Below are 12,545 nucleotides of genomic sequence, written 5' to 3' on the forward strand. Positions count from 1 at the left end.
TTGCGACAAAAATCGAAGTGTCTCGAAATCGACGGTACTCAGCACATGTATTGCCAGGCATGTATAGATGTCGCCAAACGCGAAAAATGAACGATTAAACAAACAAACATTTTCTCCACAAGATTGAAAAAGTGATACTGACAATTCATTTTTGCGACAAAAAATCGAAGTGTCTCGAAATCGACGGTACTCAGCACATGTATTGCCAGGCATGTATAGATGCCGCCAAACGCGAAAAATGAACGATTAGGCAAACAATGATTTTCTCCACATCATTGAAAAAGTGGCACTGACAATTTATTTTTGCAACAAAAAATCGAAGTGTCTCGAAATCGACGGTACTCAGCACATATATTGCCAGGCATGTATAGATGCCGCCAAACGCGAAAAATGAACGATTAGGCAAACAAAGATTTCCTCCACAAGAATAAAAAAGTGGCACTGACAATTCATTTTTGCGACAAAAATCGAAGTGTCTCGAAATCGACGGTACTCAGCACATGTATTGCCAGGCATGTATAGATGTCGCCAAACGCGAAAAATGAACGATTAAACAAACAAACATTTTCTCCACAAGATTGAAAAAGTGATACTGACAATTCATTTTTGCGACAAAAAATCGAAGTGTCTCGAAATCGACGGTACTCAGCACATGTATTGCCAGGCATGTATAGATGCCGCCAAACGCGAAAAATGAACGATTAGGCAAACAATGATTTTCTCCACATCATTGAAAAAGTGGCACTGACAATTTATTTTTGCAACAAAAAATCGAAGTGTCTCGAAATCGACGGTACTCAGCACATATATTCCCAGGCATGTATAGATGCCGCAAAACGAGAAAAATCAACGATTAGGCAATCAAAGATTTTCTCCACAAGATTGAAAAAGTGGCACTGACAATTCATTTTTTGCGACAAGAAATCGAAGTGTCTCGAAATCGACGGCACTCAGCACATGTAATGCCAGGCATGTATAGATGCCGCCAAATGCGAAAAAATGAACGATTAGGCAATCAAAGATTTTCTCCACATCATTGAAGAAGTGGCACTGACAATTCATTTTTGCGCCAAAAAATCGAAGTGTCTCGAAATCGACGGTACTCAGCACATGTATTGCCAGGCATGTATAGATGCCGCCAAACGCGAAAAATGAACGATTAGGCAAACAAAGATTTTCTCCACAAGAATAAAAAAGTGGCACTGACAATTCATTTTTGCGACAAAAATCGAAGTGTCTCGAAATCGACGGTACTCAGCACATGTATTGCCAGGCATGTATAGATGTCGCCAAACGCGAAAAATGAACGATTAAACAAACAAACATTTTCTCCACAAGATTGAAAAAGTGATACTGACAATTCATTTTTGCGACAAAAAATCGAAGTGTCTCGAAATCGACGGTACTCAGCACATGTATTGCCAGGCATGTATAGATGCCGCCAAACGCGAAAAATGAACGATTAGGCAAACAATGATTTTCTCCACATCATTGAAAAAGTGGCACTGACAATTTATTTTTGCAACAAAAAATCGAAGTGTCTCGAAATCGACGGTACTCAGCACATATATTGCCAGGCATGTATAGATGCCGCCAAACGCGAAAAATGAACGATTAGGCAAACAAAGATTTCCTCCACAAGAATAAAAAAGTGGCACTGACAATTCATTTTTGCGACAAAAATCGAAGTGTCTCGAAATCGACGGTACTCAGCACATGTATTGCCAGGCATGTATAGATGTCGCCAAACGCGAAAAATGAACGATTAAACAAACAAACATTTTCTCCACAAGATTGAAAAAGTGATACTGACAATTCATTTTTGCGACAAAAAATCGAAGTGTCTCGAAATCGACGGTACTCAGCACATGTATTGCCAGGCATGTATAGATGCCGCCAAACGCGAAAAATGAACGATTAGGCAAACAATGATTTTCTCCACATCATTGAAAAAGTGGCACTGACAATTTATTTTTGCAACAAAAAATCGAAGTGTCTCGAAATCGACGGTACTCAGCACATATATTGCCAGGCATGTATAGATGCCGCCAAACGCGAAAAATGAACGATTAGGCAAACAAAGATTTCCTCCACAAGAATAAAAAAGTGGCACTGACAATTCATTTTTGCGACAAAAATCGAAGTGTCTCGAAATCGACGGTACTCAGCACATGTATTGCCAGGCATGTATAGATGTCGCCAAACGCGAAAAATGAACGATTAAACAAACAAACATTTTCTCCACAAGATTGAAAAAGTGATACTGACAATTCATTTTTGCGACAAAAAATCGAAGTGTCTCGAAATCGACGGTACTCAGCACATGTATTGCCAGGCATGTATAGATGCCGCCAAACGCGAAAAATGAACGATTAGGCAAACAATGATTTTCTCCACATCATTGAAAAAGTGGCACTGACAATTTATTTTTGCAACAAAAAATCGAAGTGTCTCGAAATCGACGGTACTCAGCACATATATTGCCAGGCATGTATAGATGCCGCCAAACGCGAAAAATGAACGATTAGGCAAACAAAGATTTCCTCCACAAGAATAAAAAAGTGGCACTGACAATTCATTTTTGCGACAAAAATCGAAGTGTCTCGAAATCGACGGTACTCAGCACATGTATTGCCAGGCATGTATAGATGTCGCCAAACGCGAAAAATGAACGATTAAACAAACAAACATTTTCTCCACAAGATTGAAAAAGTGATACTGACAATTCATTTTTGCGACAAAAAATCGAAGTGTCTCGAAATCGACGGTACTCAGCACATGTATTGCCAGGCATGTATAGATGCCGCCAAACGCGAAAAATGAACGATTAGGCAAACAATGATTTTCTCCACATCATTGAAAAAGTGGCACTGACAATTTATTTTTGCAACAAAAAATCGAAGTGTCTCGAAATCGACGGTACTCAGCACATATATTCCCAGGCATGTATAGATGCCGCAAAACGAGAAAAATCAACGATTAGGCAATCAAAGATTTTCTCCACAAGATTGAAAAAGTGGCACTGACAATTCATTTTTTGCGACAAGAAATCGAAGTGTCTCGAAATCGACGGCACTCAGCACATGTAATGCCAGGCATGTATAGATGCCGCCAAATGCGAAAAAATGAACGATTAGGCAATCAAAGATTTTCTCCACATCATTGAAGAAGTGGCACTGACAATTCATTTTTGCGCCAAAAAATCGAAGTGTCTCGAAATCGACGGTACTCAGCACATGTATTGCCAGGCATGTATAGATGCCGCCAAACGCGAAAAATGAACGATTAGGCAAACAAAGATTTTCTCCACAAGAATAAAAAAGTGGCACTGACAATTCATTTTTGCGACAAAAATCGAAGTGTCTCGAAATCGACGGTACTCAGCACATGTATTGCCAGGCATGTATAGATGTCGCCAAACGCGAAAAATGAACGATTAAACAAACAAACATTTTCTCCACAAGATTGAAAAAGTGATACTGACAATTCATTTTTGCGACAAAAAATCGAAGTGTCTCGAAATCGACGGTACTCAGCACATGTATTGCCAGGCATGTATAGATGCCGCCAAACGCGAAAAATGAACGATTAGGCAAACAATGATTTTCTCCACATCATTGAAAAAGTGGCACTGACAATTTATTTTTGCAACAAAAAATCGAAGTGTCTCGAAATCGACGGTACTCAGCACATGTATTGCCAGGCATGTATAGATGCCGCCAAACGCGAAAAATGAACGATTAGGCAAACAAAGATTTTCTCCACAAGATTGAAAAAGTGGCACTGACAATTCATTTTTGCGACAAAAAATCGAAGTGTCTCGAAATCGACGGTACTCGGCACATGTATTGCCAGGCATGTATAGATGCCGCCAAACGCGAAAAATGAACGATTAGGCAAACAAAGATTTTCTCCACATCATTGAAAAAGTGGCACTGACAATTCATTTTTGCGACGAAAAATCGAAGTGTCTCGAAATCGACGGTACTCGGCACATGTATTGCCAGGAATGTAGAGATGCCGCCAAACGCGACAAATGAACGATTAGGCAAACAAAGCTTTTCTCCACATCGTTGAAAAAGTGGCACTGACAATTCATTTTTGTGACAAAAAATCGAAGTGTCTCGAAATCGACGGTACTCATCACATGAATACCCAGGCATGTATAGATGCCGCCAAACGCGAAAAATGAACGACTAGGCAAACAAAGATTTTCTCCACAAGATTGAAAAAGTGGCACTGACAATTCATTTTTGCGCCAAAAATTTGAAGTGTCTCGAAATCGACGGTACTCAGCACATGTATTGCCAGGCATGTATAGATGCCGCCAAACGCGATAAATGAACGATAAGGCAATTAAAGATTTTCTCCACAAGATTGAAAAAGTGGCACTGACAATTCATTTTTGCGACAAAAAATCGAAGTGTCTCGAAATCGACGGTACTCAGCACATGTATTGCCAGGCATGTATAGATGCTGCCAAACGCGAAAAATGAACGATTAGGCAAACAAAGATTTTCTCCACATCAGTGAAAAAGTGGCACTGACAATTCATTTTTGCGACAAAAAATAGAAGTGTGTCGAAATCGACGGTACTCAGCACATGTATTGCCAGGCATGTATAGATGCCGCCAAACGCGAAAAATGAACGATTAGGCAAACAAAGATTTTCTCCACATCATTGAAAAAATGGCACTGACAATTCATTTTTGCGACGAAAAATCGAAGTGTCTCGAAATCGACGGTACTCAGCACATGTATTGCCAGGAATGTATAGATGCCGCCAAACGCGAAAAATGAGCGATTAGGCAAACAAAGATTTTCTCCACATCGTTGAAAAAGTGGCACGGACAATTCATTTTTGCGACAAAAAATCGAAGTGTCTCGAAATCGACGGTGCTCATCACATGTATTGCCAGGCATGTATAGATGCCGCCAAACGCGAAAAATGAAAGATTAGGCAAACAAAGATTTTCTCCACAAGATTGAAAAAGTGGCACTGACAATTCATTTTTGCGCCAAAAAATTGAAGTGTCTCGAAATCGACGGTACTCAGCACATGTATTGCCAGGCATGTATAGATGGCGCCAAACGCGAAAAATGAACGATTAGGCAAACAAAGATTTTCTCCACAAGATTGAAAAAGTGGCACTGACAATTCATTTTTGCGACAAAAAATCGAAGTGTCTCGAAATCGACGGTACTCAGCACATGTATTGCCAGGAATGTATAGATGCCACCAAACGCGAAAAATGAACGATTAGGCAATCAAAGATTTTCTCCACATCATTGAAAAAGTGGCACTGACAATTCATTTTTGCGACAAAAAATCGAAGTGTCTCGAAATCGACGGTACTCAGCACATGTATTGCCAGGCATGTATAGATGCCGCCAAACGCGAAAAATGAACGATTAGGCAAACAATGATTTTCTCCACATCATTGAAAAAGTGGCACTGACAATTTATTTTTGCAACAAAAAATCGAAGTGTCTCGAAATCGACGGTACTCAGCACATATATTGCCAGGCATGTATAGATGCCGCCAAACGCGAAAAATGAACGATTAGGCAAACAAAGATTTCCTCCACAAGAATAAAAAAGTGGCACTGACAATTCATTTTTGCGACAAAAATCGAAGTGTCTCGAAATCGACGGTACTCAGCACATGTATTGCCAGGCATGTATAGATGTCGCCAAACGCGAAAAATGAACGATTAAACAAACAAACATTTTCTCCACAAGATTGAAAAAGTGATACTGACAATTCATTTTTGCGACAAAAAATCGAAGTGTCTCGAAATCGACGGTACTCAGCACATGTATTGCCAGGCATGTATAGATGCCGCCAAACGCGAAAAATGAACGATTAGGCAAACAATGATTTTCTCCACATCATTGAAAAAGTGGCACTGACAATTTATTTTTGCAACAAAAAATCGAAGTGTCTCGAAATCGACGGTACTCAGCACATATATTCCCAGGCATGTATAGATGCCGCAAAACGAGAAAAATCAACGATTAGGCAATCAAAGATTTTCTCCACAAGATTGAAAAAGTGGCACTGACAATTCATTTTTTGCGACAAGAAATCGAAGTGTCTCGAAATCGACGGCACTCAGCACATGTAATGCCAGGCATGTATAGATGCCGCCAAATGCGAAAAAATGAACGATTAGGCAATCAAAGATTTTCTCCACATCATTGAAGAAGTGGCACTGACAATTCATTTTTGCGCCAAAAAATCGAAGTGTCTCGAAATCGACGGTACTCAGCACATGTATTGCCAGGCATGTATAGATGCCGCCAAACGCGAAAAATGAACGATTAGGCAAACAAAGATTTTCTCCACAAGAATAAAAAAGTGGCACTGACAATTCATTTTTGCGACAAAAATCGAAGTGTCTCGAAATCGACGGTACTCAGCACATGTATTGCCAGGCATGTATAGATGTCGCCAAACGCGAAAAATGAACGATTAAACAAACAAACATTTTCTCCACAAGATTGAAAAAGTGATACTGACAATTCATTTTTGCGACAAAAAATCGAAGTGTCTCGAAATCGACGGTACTCAGCACATGTATTGCCAGGCATGTATAGATGCCGCCAAACGCGAAAAATGAACGATTAGGCAAACAATGATTTTCTCCACATCATTGAAAAAGTGGCACTGACAATTTATTTTTGCAACAAAAAATCGAAGTGTCTCGAAATCGACGGTACTCAGCACATGTATTGCCAGGCATGTATAGATGCCGCCAAACGCGAAAAATGAACGATTAGGCAAACAAAGATTTTCTCCACAAGATTGAAAAAGTGGCACTGACAATTCATTTTTGCGACAAAAAATCGAAGTGTCTCGAAATCGACGGTACTCAGCACATGTATTGCCAGGCATGTATAGATGCCGCCAAACGCGAAAAATGAACGATTAGGCAAACAAAGATTTTCTCCACATCATTGAAAAAGTGGCACTGACAATTCATTTTTGCGACGAAAAATCGAAGTGTCTCGAAATCGACGGTACTCGGCACATGTATTGCCAGGAATGTAGAGATGCCGCCAAACGCGACAAATGAACGATTAGGCAAACAAAGCTTTTCTCCACATCGTTGAAAAAGTGGCACTGACAATTCATTTTTGTGACAAAAAATCGAAGTGTCTCGAAATCGACGGTACTCATCACATGAATACCCAGGCATGTATAGATGCCGCCAAACGCGAAAAATGAACGACTAGGCAAACAAAGATTTTCTCCACAAGATTGAAAAAGTGGCACTGACAATTCATTTTTGCGCCAAAAATTTGAAGTGTCTCGAAATCGACGGTACTCAGCACATGTATTGCCAGGCATGTATAGATGCCGCCAAACGCGATAAATGAACGATAAGGCAATTAAAGATTTTCTCCACAAGATTGAAAAAGTGGCACTGACAATTCATTTTTGCGACAAAAAATCGAAGTGTCTCGAAATCGACGGTACTCAGCACATGTATTGCCAGGCATGTATAGATGCTGCCAAACGCGAAAAATGAACGATTAGGCAAACAAAGATTTTCTCCACATCAGTGAAAAAGTGGCACTGACAATTCATTTTTGCGACAAAAAATAGAAGTGTGTCGAAATCGACGGTACTCAGCACATGTATTGCCAGGCATGTATAGATGCCGCCAAACGCGAAAAATGAACGATTAGGCAAACAAAGATTTTCTCCACATCATTGAAAAAATGGCACTGACAATTCATTTTTGCGACGAAAAATCGAAGTGTCTCGAAATCGACGGTACTCAGCACATGTATTGCCAGGAATGTATAGATGCCGCCAAACGCGAAAAATGAGCGATTAGGCAAACAAAGATTTTCTCCACATCGTTGAAAAAGTGGCACGGACAATTCATTTTTGCGACAAAAAATCGAAGTGTCTCGAAATCGACGGTGCTCATCACATGTATTGCCAGGCATGTATAGATGCCGCCAAACGCGAAAAATGAAAGATTAGGCAAACAAAGATTTTCTCCACAAGATTGAAAAAGTGGCACTGACAATTCATTTTTGCGCCAAAAAATTGAAGTGTCTCGAAATCGACGGTACTCAGCACATGTATTGCCAGGCATGTATAGATGGCGCCAAACGCGAAAAATGAACGATTAGGCAAACAAAGATTTTCTCCACAAGATTGAAAAAGTGGCACTGACAATTCATTTTTGCGACAAAAAATCGAAGTGTCTCGAAATCGACGGTACTCAGCACATGTATTGCCAGGAATGTATAGATGCCACCAAACGCGAAAAATGAACGATTAGGCAATCAAAGATTTTCTCCACATCATTGAAAAAGTGGCACTGACAATTCATTTTTGCGACAAAAATCGAAGTGCCTCGAAATCGACGGTACTCAGCACATGTATTGCCAGGCATGTACCCATGCCGCCAAACGCGAAAAATGAACGATAAGGCAAATAAAGATTTTCTCCACAAGATTGAAAAAGTGGCACTGACAATTCATTTTTGCGACAAAAAATCGAAGTGTCTCGAAATCGACGGTACTCAGCACATGTATTGCCAGGCATGTATAGATGCTGCCAAACGCGAAAAATGAACGATTAGGCAAACAAAGATTTTCTCCACATCAGTGAAAAAGTGGCACTGACAATTCATTTTTGCGACAAAAAATCGAAGTGTCTCGAAATCGACGGTACTCAGCACATGTATTGCCAGGCATGTATAGATGCCGCCAAACGCGAAAAATGAACGATTAGGCAAACAAAGATTTTCTCCAACATCAGTGAAAAAGTGGCACTGACAATTCATTTTTGCGACAAAAAATCGAAGTCTCTCGAAATCGATGGTACTCAGCACATATATTCCCAGGCATGTATAGATGCCGCAAAACGAGAAAAATCAACGATTAGGCAATCAGAGATTTTCTCCACAAGATTGAAAAAGTGGCACTGACAATTCATTTTTGCGACAAAAATCGAAGTGTCTCGAAATCGACGGCACTCAGCACATGTATTGCCAGGCATGTATAGAGGCCGCCAAACGCGAAAAAATGAACGATTAGGCAATCAGAGATTTTCTCCACATCATTGAAGAAGTGGCACTGACAATTCATTCTTGCGCCAAAAAATCGAAGTGTCTCGAATTCGACGGTACTCAGCACATGTATTGCCAGGCATGTATAGATGCCGCCAAACGCGAAAAATGAACGATTAGGCAAACAAAGATTTTCTCCACAAGATTAAAAAAGTGGCACTGACAATTCATTTTTGCGACAAAAAATCGAAGTGTATTGAAGTCGACGGTACTCAGCACATGTATTGCCAGGAATGTATAGATGCCGCCAAACGCGAAAAATGAACGATTAGGCAAACAAAGATTTTCTCCACATCGTTGAAAAAGTGGCACTGACAATTCATTTTTGCGACAAAAAATCGAAGTGTCTCGAAATCGACGGTGCTCATCACATGTATTGCCAGGCATGTATAGATGGCGCCAAACGCGAAAAATGAGCGATTAGGCAAACAAAGATTTTCTCCACATCGTTGAAAAAGTGGCACGGACAATTCATTTTTGCGACAAAAAATCGAAGTGTCTCGAAATCGACGGTGCTCATCACATGTATTGCCAGGCATGTATAGATGCCGCCAAACGCGAAAAATGAAAGATTAGGCAAACAAAGATTTTCTCCACAAGATTGAAAAAGTGGCACTGACAATTCATTTTTGCGCCAAAAAATTGAAGTGTCTCGAAATCGACGGTACTCAGCACATGTATTGCCAGGCATGTATAGATGGCGCCAAACGCGAAAAATGAACGATTAGGCAAACAAAGATTTTCTCCACAAGATTGAAAAAGTGGCACTGACAATTCATTTTTGCGACAAAAAATCGAAGTGTCTCGAAATCGACGGTACTCAGCACATGTATTGCCAGGAATGTATAGATGCCACCAAACGCGAAAAATGAACGATTAGGCAATCAAAGATTTTCTCCACATCATTGAAAAAGTGGCACTGACAATTCATTTTTGCGACAAAAATCGAAGTGCCTCGAAATCGACGGTACTCAGCACATGTATTGCCAGGCATGTACCCATGCCGCCAAACGCGAAAAATGAACGATAAGGCAAATAAAGATTTTCTCCACAAGATTGAAAAAGTGGCACTGACAATTCATTTTTGCGACAAAAAATCGAAGTGTATTGAAGTCGACGGTACTCAGCACATGTATTGCCAGGAATGTATAGATGCCGCCAAACGCGAAAAATGAACGATTAGGCAAACAAAGATTTTCTCCACATCGTTGAAAAAGTGGCACTGACAATTCATTTTTGCGACAAAAAATCGAAGTGTCTCGAAATCGACGGTGCTCATCACATGTATTGCCAGGCATGTATAGATGGCGCCAAACGCGAAAAATGAGCGATTAGGCAAACAAAGATTTTCTCCACATCGTTGAAAAAGTGGCACGGACAATTCATTTTTGCGACAAAAAATCGAAGTGTCTCGAAATCGACGGTACTCAGCACATGTATTGCCAGGCATGTATAGATGGCGCCAAACGCGAAAAATGAACGATTAGGCAAACAAAGATTTTCTCCACAAGATTGAAAAAGTGGCACTGACAATTCATTTTTGCGATAAAAATCGAAGTGTCTCGAAATCGACGGTACTCAGCACATGTATTGCCAGGAATGTATAGATGCCACCAAACGCGAAAAATGAACGATTAGGCAATCAAAGATTTTCTCCACATCATTGAAAAAGTGGCACTGACAATTCATTTTTGCGACAAAAATCGAAGTGCCTCGAAATCGACGGTACTCAGCACATGTGTTGCCAGGCATGTACCCATGCCGCCAAACGCGAAAAATGAACGATAAGGCAAATAAAGATTTTCTCCACAAGATTGAAAAAGTGGCACTGACAATTCATTTTTGCGACAAAAAATCGAAGTGTCTCGAAATCGACGGTACTCAGCACATGTATTGCCAGGCATGTATAGATGCTGCCAAACGCGAAAAATGAACGATTAGGCAAACAAAGATTTTCTCCACATCAGTGAAAAAGTGGCACTGACAATTCATTTTTGCGACAAAAAATCGAAGTGTCTCGAAATCGACGGTACTCAGCACATGTATTGCCAGGCATGTATAGATGCCGCCAAACGCGAAAAATGAACGATTAGGCAAACAAAGATTTTCTCCAACATCAGTGAAAAAGTGGCACTGACAATTCATTTTTGCGACAAAAAATCGAAGTCTCTCGAAATCGATGGTACTCAGCACATATATTCCCAGGCATGTATAGATGCCGCAAAACGAGAAAAATCAACGATTAGGCAATCAAAGATTTTCTCCACAAGATTGAAAAAGTGGCACTGACAATTCATTTTTGCGACAAAAATCGAAGTGTCTCGAAATCGACGGCACTCAGCACATGTATTGCCAGGCATGTATAGAGGCCGCCAAACGCGAAAAAATGAACGATTAGGCAATCAGAGATTTTCTCCACATCATTGAAGAAGTGGCACTGACAATTCATTCTTGCGCCAAAAAATCGAAGTGTCTCGAATTCGACGGTACTCAGCACATGTATTGCCAGGCATGTATAGATGCCGCCAAACGCGAAAAATGAACGATTAGGCAAACAAAGATTTTCTCCACAAGATTAAAAAAGTGGCACTGACAATTCATTTTTGCGACAAAAAATCGAAGTGTCTCGAAATCGACGGTACTCAGCAAATGTATTGCCAGGCATGTATAGATGCCGCCAAACGCGAAAAATGAACGATTAGGCAAACAAAGGTTTTCTCCACATCATTGAAAAAGTGGCACTGACAATTCATTTTTGCGACAAAAAATCGAAGTGTATTGAAGTCGACGGTACTCAGCACATGTATTGCCAGGAATGTATAGATGCCGCCAAACGCGAAAAATGAACGATTAGGCAAACAAAGATTTTCTCCACATCGTTGAAAAAGTGGCACTGACAATTCATTTTTGCGACAAAAAATCGAAGTGTCTCGAAATCGACGGTGCTCATCACATGTATTGCCAGGCATGTATAGATGGCGCCAAACGCGAAAAATGAACGATTAGGCAAACAAAGATTTTCTCCACAAGATTGAAAAAGTGGCACTGACAATTCATTTTTGCGACAAAAAATCGAAGTGTCTCGAAATCGACGGTACTCAGCACATGTATTGCCAGGAATGTATAGATGCCACCAAACGCGAAAAATGAACGATTAGGCAATCAAAGATTTTCTCCACATCATTGAAAAAGTGGCACTGACAATTCATTTTTGCGACAAAAATCGAAGTGCCTCGAAATCGACGGTACTCAGCACATGTATTGCCAGGCATGTACCGATGCCGCCAAACGCGAAAAATGAACGATAAGGCAAATAAAGATTTTCTCCACAAGATTGAAAAAGTGGCACTGACAATTCATTTTTGCGACAAAAAATCGAAGTGTCTCGAAATCGACGGTACTCAGCAAATGTATTGCCAGGCATGTATAGATGCCGCCAAACGCGAAAA

The sequence above is a fragment of the Dermacentor andersoni genome, chromosome 7 (assembly GCF_023375885.2).
Source record: "Dermacentor andersoni chromosome 7, qqDerAnde1_hic_scaffold, whole genome shotgun sequence".
NCBI classification, from domain to species: Eukaryota; Metazoa; Arthropoda; class Arachnida; order Ixodida; family Ixodidae; genus Dermacentor; species Dermacentor andersoni.